Raw genomic sequence first — 14,722 nt, 5'->3', positions numbered from 1 at the left:
CAGAAGCTACAAGAAGAGTGTAATGAAAAACCTTTAAGTAACCATGAAATTGCTCTTGAAGATTTTATTATATCTGGCATTGACAGAAGCAGAGTGGCTTCTATGATTTATAGCATTTACAAGAACAATGGCAGAGGAATTGGCTTTCCAGAAGTGAAACTGGAGAAAACCAATCTAAAGTCTTGTTGTGAATGCATCAAGGAAGGTCTGAAAACATTCTTTGTACCAGAAGGGGCTGAGTTGGAAACTGTTGTTCAATCAGAACCTGAAGCTTCTAGTTCTAAGGCTAAGATTACTTCAAAGCCAAGGAACTCTAAGTCAAAGGCTATGATCAAATCTGATTCCAAAACTTCAAAGGTTAGGATCCTGAAAAGATCAGAACCTATTCCTCAGAGTCTGGTGAAACCAAAATCTGGGGTTCTGAAGTCTAAGTTTCAGAAGAAGACAGTTACTACTTCTGAAGTACCAAAACCTAAGGTGATGGTTAATCAGAAGCAATCCAACTCACAGCACAAGGTACAAGAAGTGAAGAGTAAAGCCTTATGTACTAACCTTCCAGGACCCATAGAGCAATGGGTACCTAAATCTAAAAATGTCAATGATGCAGGTATGTCTAAGAGCAGTGCCAAAGCAAAGATCATGGTACCTAGACAGTGGTTGCTCAAGACACATGACAGGAGACAAGTCCATGTTCCTCAGCCTAACAATGAAAGAGGGAGGAAATGTGAAATTTGGAGGCAACCAGTCAGGCAAGATCATAGGTACAGGAACTATTGGTAACTCCTCTACCTCGATTAATAATGTATGGTTGGTAGATGGTCTTGAACATAACCTTTTGAGCATTAGTCAATTTTGTGATAATGGTTATGATGTGTTTTTTGAAAAACCCAACTGTACAGTAATCAACAAGGAAGACAAATTCATTGTGTTCAAAGGAAAGAGAGTTGACAATGTCTATAAAATCAATTTTTCTGAACTGGCTGATCAGAAGGTGATTTGCCTACTATCAGTGAATGATAAGAAATGGATGTGGCACAGAAGGTTGGGACATGCTAACTGGAGGTTAATCTCTAAGCTTAGTAAGTTACAACTGGTGAAAGGGCTACCAGACATTGACTATCATTCAGATGCACTCTGTGGTGCATGTCAGAGAGGGAAAATTGTGAAATCATCTTTTAAAACAAAAGATATTGTTTCAACCTCAAGACCTTTAGAATTACTCCATATTGATTTATTTGGACCAGTAAGTACTGCATCCTTATATGGAAGTAGATATGGATTAGTCATTGTTGATGATTACAGCAGATGGACTTGGGTGAAATTCATAAAGAGTAAAGATGTTGCGTGTGATGTATTCAGTAGCTTCTGCACTCAAATTCAATCTGAAAAAGAATCAAAAATTTTGAAAGTCAGAAGTGATCATGGTGGAGAATTTGAAAATGAGCCATTTGAAGCTTTTTGTGAAAAACATGGAATTTTCCATGAATTCTCTTCTCCTAGAACACCACAACAAAATGGAGTTGTAGAGAGAAAGAATAGAACTTTACAAGAAATGGCCAGAACCATGATTCATGAAAACAATTTACCAAAACATTTTTGGGCAGAAGCAGTGAATACAGCATGCTATGTTCAAAACAGGATCTATATTAGACCTATTTTGGAGAAAACAGCATATGAACTCTTTAAAGGAAGAAAACCCAATATCTCTTACTTTCATCAATTTGGATGTACTTGTTACATTCTGAACAACAAGCTCTACCTAAAGAAATTTGATGCCAAGGCCCAAAGAGGAATCTTTTTAGGTTACTCTGAAAGGTCAAAGGCATACAGAGTGTATAATTCAGAAACACTCTGTGTTGAAGAATCTATGCACGTTAAATTTGATGACAAGGAGCTTGAAGATAAAACTTCAAAGCAGGGTGAAAGTTTTGCAGAGATACAGGTTCCTGAAGCTACTCCAGAACCTGATCAGATAGCTGAGTCTGAAGATAGTCCAGAAGCTGAACCCACATCAGAAGCGCAAGATGAAGCTGCTTCTGATGAAGCACAAGATGGCTCACATCAAGAAGATCCTCCCAGAAACACATTCAAACACAAGTCTTCACATCCTGAGGAGCTAATCATTGGAAACAAAGATAGTCCAAGAAGAACAAGATCACATTTCAGACAAGAAGAGTCAATGATTGGACTAATCTCAATGATTGAACCTACAACAGTTGATGAAGCACTTTCAGATGATGGATGGATCCTAGCTATGCAAGAAGAGTTGAATCAATTTCAAAGAAATGATGTGTGGGATCTGGTACCCAAACCTCAGCACAAGAACATTATTGGAACAAAATGGGTATTCAGAAACAAGCTGAATGAGCAAGGTGAAGTAACAAGAAACAAAGCCAGACTTGTTGCACAAGGGTATAGTCAACAAGAAGGCATTGATTACACTGAAACGTTTGCTCCAGTTGCAAGATTGGAAGCAATCAGGTTACTTCTTTCCTATGCAGTTAATCATGGCATAATATTATATCAAATGGATGTCAAGAGTGCATTTCTAAATGGTGTCATAGAAGAAGAAGTGTATGTCAAGCAACCTCTTGGATTTGAGGATATTAAATATCCTGACCATGTTTTTAAACTGAAGAAATCACTATATGGCTTGAAACAAGCTCCCAGAGCTTGGTATGATAGACTAAGTAATTTCTTAATCAAAAATGATTTTAAAAGAGGACAGGTTGATACTACACTCTTCAGAAGGACCCTTGAGAAAGATATTCTTGTTGTGCAAATATATGTTGATGATATAATATTTGGTTCTACTAATGCATCTCTTTGCAAGGAATTTTCTGAGTTAATGCAGGATGAATTTGAAATGAGCATGATGGGAGAGCTGAAGTTCTTCCTGGGCATTCAAATCAATCAATGCAAAGATGGAGTCTATGTTCATCAATCAAAGTACACAAAGGAGCTTCTGAAGAAGTTCAAACTTGAAGATTGTAAAGTGATGAACACTCCAATGCACCCTACATGCACCTTAAGCAAAGAAGATGAAGGAGCTAAAGTAGATCAGAAGCTGTATAGAGGTATGATTGGTTCTTTGTTATACCTCACTGCATCTAGGCCAGATATTTTATTCAGTGTATGCTTGTGTGCAAGATTCCAATCAGATCCTAGAGAATCTCATATGACTGCTGTCAAGAGAATCTTCAGGTATTTGAAAGGAACGACCAATCTTGGACTCCTTTATAGGAAATCCTTAGATTATAAGCTAATTGGATTCTGTGATGCTGATTATGCTGGTGATAGGATTGAAAGAAAGTCAACCAGTGGCAATTGTCAATTTCTGGGTGATAATCTTATATCCTGGGCTAGCAAAAGACAAACAACTATTGCTATGTCTACAGCAGAAGCAGAATACATTTCAGCTGCAAGTTGTTGTACACAACTACTTTGGATGAAACATCAGTTGGAAGATTATCAGATAACTGCTAACAGTATTCCCATTTATTGTGATAATACTGCTGCTATTTGTTTGTCTAAAAATCCAATTTTGCATTCAAGAGCGAAGCACATTGAAATCAAACACCATTTTATCAGAGATTATGTTCAAAAAGGAATTTTAGATATACAATTCATTGATACTGAAAATCAATGGGCTGATATATTTACTAAGCCTTTAACTGTTGAAAGATTTGATTTTATAAAGAAAAATTTGAACATGCACTTTGTATCTGATTAAATGCTTGCTTGCTCCTGAATAGGATTTTAGGTTCTGAAGTTAGTTCAGAAGCGGTAGTCCATCAGAAGCTCTTTATTGAGGTTCTGAGGAAAACTCGCTTCTGATGATGACGTCAGCATCTGAAGTCCAGAAGCTGGATTTGTTGCTTCTGAATAGTTGAATTAGTGGAAACGTTGGAAGTTACCTTTTAAAAAGTAACTTCTGGCCCACTAACTTGGTAGTTACTCTGTGAACTTCTTACGTGGCCTGTATGTGTTGGTGTATAACTAAAAGGGCAATGATGATTTAAAAGCTTTGAAAGTACTTTTCACGCGCCCCCAATTTTGTCATTAATGTTATGTTTGTTTGTCTCTTTTGAATTGCAATCGTTTTACTTTTAACACTTTGTCAATTCACACACTACTCACTCACAACAAACACATTTGCTCTCAAACCTCTTGCGAAGTAAGCGCATTCTCTCAACCTTAGAACCCTAAAAATCTTCATCTTCTTCAAATCTTCGTCAATCATCAAATGGCATCATCAAGCTCAAAAGTTTCAGAACCTACATCAAACAAGCAAAGCGTATCAGAATCTGGGTCCATCTACAAAGAGAAGACTATGGATATTCCATGGAAATCCTTAATCGTCCAAGTAGAATCACCAGTGGACTTCACTTCACTCAAGAAGTACGAAGTGGACATGGAAGGCTACGTAGAAACTCAGAAACTGTCTGGCTACTTCAACATGCTAAATGGGCCAACATATGTGAACTTGGTCAAAGATTTCTGGTTAAGGGCTGAAATTGTCAATAGAAAGTCTGTGAAGGCAGCAGATAAACCAGCTGGGTCGAAGAAAGGAAAGAAGGAGATTGAGTTGAATCTCACTTCCTTCAGTAGCCTTGAGATAAGGTCTGAAGTGATGGGTATTCCCGTAATCATCACAGAGGAGATTGTTGCTAAAGCTTGTAGAATGGATGCAGAAGGGAGGTTTCAAGAAATTGTTAAGAAGGATGATGTCCTGCTGCAAAACTACTACAACACTCTTCTGGGTGGTAACAAAGATGCTAAGCCTTCTGAAATGGAGATTCACAATAGAATGTTGGTGAAATTCAGCAACGATTGCTTCTTTCAAAGAGCAGGTGGGTCTGATCAACCCAACAACCAACAGAAGCTAGCAATCTACTTCATGACCAATCTGGAAAAGATAAACTTTCCAAGATATGTATTGGATCATCTCTGCTGGGCTATTAATGAAAGCACAGTCAAAGGAAGGAAACAAGTGCCCTATGGAAGATTGCTCTCTGAGATCTTTTATCAAGGGAAGGTGCTGGATTTGTTGAGAAGAACAAGGGATGCTTCTGATAAATGCTTCGAAGTTTCTACTGCAGAGAAGACTATCAGTAGCAAGACTTTGCATTCAATGCACTTTTTCAAGACAGCTCCTAAAGATGAGAAATGGTTGGAGTTGACCACAGAAGAATCTGAGATTATCAGGGACTTTCCTTCCATAGTTAAGGAAAGTAATCCTGAACACTTAGCTAGATTAGTAGCTGAGTACGTCTTGGAGGAAGATGCGAGGTCTCAGGAGGAAGCTGCTCTTGCTAAAGGGAAAGGCAAGAAGGCCAAAGCAGTTGCTGTGTCAGAAGCTGCTGTTTCTGATGCACCTAAAGGAAAAAGGGCCAGAACTAGTTCTGAATCTGATGCTGCTCCTACTAAAGGAAAGAAGGCCAGAACTAGTACTGAGTCAGAAGCTGCTAAACCTGTTTCTATCAAGGAAAAAGGAAAGATGCAGAAGGTTGGTGCTGCCTCTATTCCTCAGAAAAGAAGAAAAGGTAAGGCAGATTTGGTAATCACCCAAGAGCAGCTGGAGGAAGCTCTTGAAGAAATGGAGAAAGAAGAGGCTGATCCCAAGCTGAAGAAGAAGAAGGCTCCCCTTCAACTTGTGAGTCCTATGGTTGAGATGACTCCAATAAGGAAAAGGATGGCAGATGAACGTGCTTCTGATCTTATATCAGACAGAAAGGAACAAAAAGCACAATACATTCATCAAAGAGATGAAAAGCTCAAGGCCTTGGGATTGGAAGATTGTGATAGGTTCTACAAAGATAAATTGGCTGAAGTAAGAGCCATTGCTGGTAAGCCTACTGAAGACAATGAGGAAGACGATATGATGCTCATTTTTGAAAATGCTCCAGAAGAGGGAACTTCAGAAGTAGTTCCTCAAGCTGCTGATCCACAAAAGATCACTTCTGAAGCTGGCCCTGCAGATCAGGTAATTCAGATTCCAGTCACCTCTCTCCCCATTTCACCCTCTTCACCATCAGCACCTGAACCAATAGAAGACACTTCTGTCTTAGACAATCTTGCTCTCCACTACTCAGGTGAGTTACCCATAGACAAATCTACCTCAGAAAAGGCCTCTGAAACAACTCCAGAAGCAGCTGCTTCTGAAAAAGTTGTTTCAGAAAACCCTCATCAACAAACACCTGAACCACAAAAACCCACAACACCCCCACAATCACCAACAGCTACCATTGACCCCCAACTCAACACTCAAACAACAACTTCACCACAACAACCACCATCTGAAACTGAATTTCAACCTTTACCTGAACACTCTCCTGAACCAACTCCCATGGATGTTGACATCTCTCTAGTCAATGTTCAAGCCTCAACCTCCACCACACACATTGATTCTGACCAGCCCTCATCTTCTAACACACAAACACACCTTACCATTCCAGTTCCTAACCCTATTCAAGACTTAGAAATCAGTGATTCTGATCTTGAAATCCTTGAACATCCACCCACAAACATCCTGGAATCTGGATATATTAATTCTGAGCTTCTCTCAATCCTAAGTCAGTTGCATAATCTTGTGGATCAACGAAGGACAATTGATCTCACAAGTGCATATGATGACTCCTGGGCATCTCTTCAGAACCGGGCAACTGAGCTAATTGAAAGCATAAGGGCTAAGTGCATCAGAAGCAAGGAAGCTTCTGTCAGGAAGTTAATGGAGAATCTGAATCAGAGTCTCAGAGTAAGAAGTTCTACACTGCTCCTGGCAAACCAGCCTTTCTTCTCAGAAACGGACTACTTGACCAGAGAAGCCAGGTTGTGTAAGCTTCTGAAGAAACAGATGGCACAGCAGCAGCAAGAAGCTAAGGAAAGGGAACAGGCTCTTCTCCAGAGGCAACAACAGCTTGAAGAACTGTTGTAGAAGAAGATTGAAGAAATGGAGGAGATGAAGAAACAACATCAAACCAACCCTTAGTTGCACACCCTTGTGTTTTTCTTTTTGTTTGTTGTTTGTTTTAAATTCCTAGTCCTTGCTTCTGAAACCATTCTGATTTAATTCTCTTTGCATCTGAATGCTTACTGATTCTGACTGTTTAGCTGCTTCTGACAATTGATATACATGTTCATATATTTTTGCTCTGACTTATTTAGTTCATTTTCTTTTATACTCTCTCCTGTTTGAGTTTTTTTTTTCTCATATCTTTTTGTCTTTTATGCTTAAATTTATTCTAATTTTTTTTGATAATGACAAAAGGGGGAGTATATGTGACAAGTATTTAAAGGCTCTGAGCCCCATTAATGGCATTTGAAATTTTTGAAAAACTTCTATCTTTTTACCTTATTGGTATAAGCTATGAATGAACGAAGGAGTATCAAAATTCAAGTAAAGTTAATTGAACCATTCTTCTTATCTATAAGTTAATTCTTTCAATGATTCAATTTTGTTTTTAAGCTCTGATAATTTTATTGCGCGAAAAATGAATTTAATTAACCTGGATAGAACTTAGGGGGAGCTTACAAACCTCACCTTAAAGACTATCAGACTCAGGGGGAGTTTGAGCTTACAAACCTCAGATTCTGAGCTTACAAACCTCAGAACCCCAAAGTCAACTTGTTAATTAGATTAACAACAATTGATCAATTTTAAATACTTTTGTTTGTCATCATCAAAAAGGGGGAGATTGTTGGAACAAAATGTGTTTAACAATAAACCTTAAAGAGTTTTGATGATAACAAGGTATTAAAAATTGTAAATTGGACTAGCTAATATTTGTTCAAGTGTACAGGACCATAATTATAAAGTTACATCATCATTGGTTCTGAATGAGCAAATAAAGAGCTATGGAAACAACAAAAATTTGAAGCTTGGACGCTCCTGAAGGCAACTTGCTACTGAAGAGAAAAAGCGCTCCTGAAGTCAAGCTGCTCCTGAAGAAATAGCGCTCCTGAAGTAAGCTGCTCCTGAAGAATAGTGCTTCTGAAGACAAGAGGTCCAGAAGCCACATCATCAGAAGCTGCGTCATCAGAAGCTGCAGAAGTCATATCATCAGAAGCTGCATCATCAGAAGCTGCCTCATCAGAAGCCATTTCACCAGAAGCTGAATATCAACTGGATTTGCAAAGAATCAAGAATTGAAGAATTATCAATGCAAAAGCTGTCTATTGGATTCGAAAACACAAACAAAGGATTAATGGAGTTTGCAACGGTCATTTCAAAGGTGTTTGAAGGCGTGTGTTTGCAATTTGGACGAAAGCGTTGACATTGTACTTTGTACGAATTGTACAACCACGTTCTCCACTACTCTGTTTTGTGTCCACGCTACAGGACAAGAAAACAGCTCCAGAATACGGTTTCGCCTGCATAGATGTTCCTTTGGATAAGGAATGGATTTCAAATTTGTTCTTCATAGGACAACAACCAAATCAGGCAAAAGATCATTGGTGAAAGATCAAGCTTCAACAACGACTCTTTGGTGTGCTGGCAATTTCACAACGTCTCTTTCACACCTCTATATAAAGGAGTGAAGACCTAGAGATTTGGTAATGCAAGAACGCTGAACGAAAGACTCACAAGATTTTCACAAGTACCAAACCTCTGCTGAAATTGTTCTGCATTCACTTAGAATTTCTGTGTCTCAAAGTCATATCTTAGAAATTCTTAAGTCCATTGAGTCTGTATCTGATTTGTATTGCGAGCACCTCTGATTGTATATCAAGTGTTCAACCTTAAACAATTTTCTGTGTAATTTTGTTTAGTTAGGAAGTCTCTTGCAGTTGTGCTTGAGCAGGAAGTCTCTTGATTGTGTTCTTGAGCAAAGGAAGTCTCTTGCTTGTGTGCTTGAGCATTGGAAGTCTCTTGCTTGTGTGCTTGAGCATTGGAAGTCTCTTGCTTGTGTGCTTGAGCATTTGTAATCAGATATTACTCATAGTGAAATCTCCTTGGAAGTGCAAGGGGGACTGGACTACTTCCGGATTGTGGAAGGAACCAGTATAATTGCTTTGTGTCGTTCTTCTTCTCTCTCTCTGTTTTATTCCGCTGCATTTAGATTCTGATCATCACTTCAGAAGCTGTCTCACTTAGCTTCTGATCAGTGTATTCAGTTGTTTAGAGAAACGAAGAATTTTTCAAAACACAATTCAACCCCCCTTCTTGTGTTTTTTCTCACCTTCATTATCATCCGTCGCTTTTTGCGGAATCGGGTTACTAGCTCTGAAAATGTTGAAGGATGCAATAATTTGTTGTGTTTCATTAATATATATATATATTTAACGAGAAGCTTTGTGTTCGAATCCAACATGAGAATGCAACATTGTTAAATATTTCAAGGAAGTACTTTGTCACCTATCACGACCCTATATGAGTTGAAGGGTTAGTCTTTACAATTGCACATACGAGATACACGATTCACACCCAAAACAAAATTTTTGGAGTACTATATAACACAATAAATAAATAAATATATATGTGTATATTTTTTCTAGGGGAAATACATATATATATATATATACATACATACATACACAACAATAGAATCAGATGAAAACAAATGACTATCAGAATAACGAATATGGCGTTTGGTGATAAATGTGCCGAAAGTATAAGCTCTTCTAATCAGCTCCAATAACCCAAGTAATCTTCTAGAAGTAGAAAGATTGTGGTCAAACGGATGTGAGTTGAAGCTGTGCTTCAGTGCAAAGCGACGTAACTCTTTCACGTACACCGGCTGCAGTGATGGCATACGAAAAGTAAAGGGAATTCCTGTTCTAATCACCCGGAGCATGCTTAGTACAAGCCCGAAAACATTCTTCTCCTCAACCTGGACATAGTTGTCATCCGTCGCTTTTTGCGGAATCGGGTTACTAGCTCTGAAAATGTTGAAGGATGCAATAATTTGTTGTGTTTCATTAATATATATATATATATATATATATATATATATATATATATATATAGTAGACTTAGTCCTTTTTAAGCAAATTGTAAGGAAAAAAAACTTTCCCTCACAAAAAAAAAGGAAAAAAAACCTTATTTTCTTTATCCCTAACCAGCGATAAGTATAAATATAAATCGTTGCTGTTTTCATATTATAACAAATCTTGTTCTTTGTCAAAAAAAAAAAACAAATCTTGTTCATTTATTTCAATAACGGCAATAATCAATAGTATAGTGTGTGTGTGTGTCTAATATATATATATATATATATATATATATATATATATATATATATATATATATATATATATATAGTAAGGTTTTTTATGCCACGTGTCATTTGCACGTTTATTGGCAATATTTTTATTATTTTTTCTATTTTTAAAAATAATATTTTATTTAACATAAATATCTCAACATACTTTTAATCTTATCTATTAAATATTTTCCTTAACTTTTTTATTGAATTCCTAATATTTTATGTAACAGAAATATCTCAACAAATTACATACGATACCCTTCAACTATAAATCATCAATCAATACTATCAATCAATCAATCAATCAATCAATAATATCAATCAATCAATCAATAGTATATATATAAAGTAATGTTTTTTATGCCATGTGTCACTTCCACGTTTATTAGCGATATTTTTATTATTTTTCTATATTTGAAAACCAATATTTAATTTGGCATAAATCTCTCAACAAACTTTTGGTCTTATCTATGAAATATTTTACTTAATTTTTTTATTGAATTCCTAATATTTTATGTAACAGAAATATCTCAACAAATTACAAACGATACCCTTCAACTATAAATCATCAATCAATCAATAGTATATATATCAATCAATCATCAATCAATCAATATCAATAGTATATATATAAAAAATAAGGTTTTTTATGCCACACGTCACTTCCACGTTTATTAGCAATATTTTTATTATTTTTCTATTTTTTAAAACCAGTATTTAATTTGGCAAAAAATCTCAACAAACTTTTGATCTTATCTATTAAGTATTTTACTTAACTTTTTTATTGAATTTCTAATATTTAATGTAACAGAAATATCTCAACAAATTACATATGATACCCTTCCACTATAAATCATAAATCATCAATCAATCAATAGTGTGTGTGTGTGTGTGTGTATATATATATATATATATATATAGTGAGAATGAGTTAATTATGTGAGAATGGTGAGAACACTTATCAACCTTTAGATCAAAAATTAATGGTCTAGATTAAAAACTTCACATGTGTCTCACCCAATTCTATCAATTCTCGTTAACTCATTCCTTTGTTCATTTTCCCAGCACCATTCAACAACACCACTTTCATCTGTGCACCAACAACCATTGACATCACTCTTCACCACCATTAACATAAACAATGAGATCCAAATCTTTTAATTGAGTGTAAACTTGAAATAATGCCTCTTTGCCTTCATCTTTTTTATTGTAAATATGTTCAATTGACAATAAACCATAAACATTGTCCTTATCATATAGCAGAATTTCTACCGAAGAGTAATTGATTGTTTGTTCCTTTTTCAATCCAAAATTGACATAAAATTTTAATTAATTTGGGGAAAGAAAAGCTAAAGCAATTTTAAGGGGCCAATTTAAAATACAAATCTGGTGAGTTACACTATTTGGGTGAAATTGATTTGTGGTTTCTTTTATGGGGTTTCCGACCGCGAACATGTGCATGAAGGTGGTGACGGCGGGTTTCCGACCGCGAACCAATGGTTGAAGGTGGTGATGGCAGGCTTCGCGCCGGGGAGGTTTGGGTCGCCGGAGAAGTTCATTGATGGTGAGGGGAAGAAGAAATAGCTGCTTTAGAAGGAAGAAAAAGACTTGACGTAAAGAATGAAAGGCTGAATGAAAGGAATCGGTGGTGGAAGGTGGCGCCGGTGAGGGAAGATGAATTGCTGCTGTGAGAGATGGCCACCGGAGGAGAGTTGGTCCCGGAGAGAGATGGCCGAGAAAGAGAAGACGAACAGTGAAGGAATTTGGTGAGAGAGAAAGTAGAATTAAAATGGCACATGATAATGGTACATTAAGTGAGGTTTAATCTCAATCATTACTTTTTAATCTAATGGCTCATATTCATTCTCATCATTCTCATATAACAAAGTCATTCTCATATGATATGTCCTATATATATGGGTTATGATAGAAGACACCTTTTGTGAAGGTGTCTTTTATCAAGTTACTCTATGAGCATTTGCGAAAAGACACCAACTTACTTTTATGAAGGTGTCTTTTAGCAAAGTTATAACTAAAAAGTGAAAATCACACCTTAAGGTGTGACTTGTTAAAAGACACCACCAAAGGGTGTCTTGTAACAAAACCCTATATATATATATATATATATATATATCTTATTTTTATTATTTTTCTATATTTTAAAACCAATATTTAATTTGGTATAAATATTTCAACAAACTTTTGATCTTATCTAATAAATATTTTACTTAAATCCAAACGAGGTATTCGTAAATTACTAATCAAACAAAAATCTTTAATTAGGAGATCCAGTTATATATTATTTTATGTACCACAACAATTGTATAATTTTATTAATTTAATAACGAATATGGATTTATGTGAGTCCGAAAACTTAAAAAAAGTTAATTTTATTCTATATGCGTTAATATTTTTACTAAATCCCGTTAATTTTATCTGCATGTGCATCTATAAATTTACGAATATTTATAATATGGTTTATTTTATTATATTCGTGTGTATTTATTAAGATATTTGTCACATACCAATCCGTGATAAATTTTATTTGCGGATATCATACATATAATTTTTTGATCTTCTTGAATATGTTTAACCCGAGCAACGCCGGGTAAATACACTAGTATAACAAAAAAATAATAATTTAAATTCTTATCTTTCTAATGACACCAACAACAATCATTATTCTAAAAAAAAATGTTTTTGAGTATAATTGGGATAATAAAAAAGTCATCCCAAAATCTTAGATATATATTCGAATATAATATTTTGACACCAAAATATAAGCAATCAAGACAATCACACACCATCAAACAAGGTGGCATTTAGGGTGGGTGAGGGAAAAAATTTCCCATCATGGGAAAGTAGTTTTTACCCATTAGATTAAATAGAAACACTGATCTTATTTTAGTCTCTCCATACTAGATTTTTATCCACTTTATCTTCAACCTCTTAACCATAAAACAACCCAGAAAGCTCATCAACTACAATCATCCAATATGACATTTAATGCCCATTAATGGATTTATTCCCTTCACCTTCTCCATCTAAACCCTTTTTTTTTTTTGCGAGATCTAAATCTTTTCTTCTCCACCATAAATCCATTTCCTCATCTTCTTCTCTTTACCACTAAACTGGACATTCAAATTGAGAATGGCTTTACAGCTCATCTCCAAATTATTCAACTCACGAAGGAAAATCACAGGACAAGTCCATCCACTTATGTCTTCTCTATCGAAGTCAAATCGCTTATTAACATTGAATCACGTTTCTTCTCACGAATTCTTCTTTCACAGTGCCTCGAACCTCTATTGAGACTGATTTTTTTAGATCTTGAAATATACACCCTAAATTTTTCGGACATTCTTTCATTCGCTGGTTTTCGACCTCGTTTCCGTCGTTGGTCTTCTCTGATTAATTTGACGTCGTTGGTCATGCCCACATTTGAACCTGCGTTTTTCTTTTTTAATTACCATTTTTACACAGAAATTATCAAAACTTATAAAGCTTAGAATCAACAACTTAAATAAATCCATATTCCAATTTTAATTAGAATTAAGATCCGAAAATTATAATAAAAACTGAATCAGTAAAGGCATGATAGTTGGAGCATAATCATGATTCAAGTATGGGTAATGATGTTAGTCAGTGAGTTGGGATGGAGGAGAGAAGGGTGTGGGAGATAGTGTGAAAAAATTTAGTGGTGAGGGACTATAATAAAACTATGCTCTTCATTTGATCTAAGGGTTATAAATTAACTTTCCCATGGTGGGGAATTCTTTCTCATACCCACCCTAAATGCCGGGATTTAGTATGGGAAAGGGGAGTTTTTTCCCACCATGGGAAAGTTAATCTTGACCATTAGATAAAGTAGAGAACATACATCTATCATAGACACTCAACACTAGATTTCTTTTTTCACATTGACCCACCATCTGTTGTAGCTGTTGAATCTTATTCTTTTTCTTTCTCTCCTTCCTTCTCGTGTCTGCAGATCTTTTTCAAAAGCTTCATAAAGCTTTCAAAGAAAAAACAAGCCAAGAATGGCTTCTCTCCCCCAACAAACTAAGGAGTCTTCTTCCAGTTTAAACACATTGATGCTGATCTACAACCTCTTATGTTTGCTAAGCAACATCTTTCAAATCTCAATTAATAAAATTATTCACAGATCGATGGAAATCAAGTAATAAAAATAACCCAAGGATCCAAAATCCCAAAACGGATCGCAAAATAAAGAGAGAGAAATCCATGGATTGGATTTGGGTGTGGTTTTTCAGTTTGGGGGAATTGCCTTCAGGGATCAGAGAGAAGCACAAGCTCAAACTGAAAAAACTTGTATATTTTCCTCAATTCTAAATGAAATCCTTTCCATGATGTTATGTTTTAATTTATTTATGCTTAATTATTTGTCACTTGTAGAGAGAATCACATGCCCAAGAAAATTTTGTCCCTGTAGAAAAGGGGATCTACTACCTCATACTCATTTTAATTGTGAAATTGCGGTGACGGTGACAAGG

The sequence above is a fragment of the Medicago sativa genome, chromosome 5 (assembly GCF_051527215.1).
Source record: "Medicago sativa cultivar Bolivia chromosome 5, Bolivia_mono, whole genome shotgun sequence".
In the NCBI taxonomy this organism is placed as follows: domain Eukaryota; kingdom Viridiplantae; phylum Streptophyta; class Magnoliopsida; order Fabales; family Fabaceae; genus Medicago; species Medicago sativa.
Note: the sequence above shows the minus strand (reverse complement) of the source record.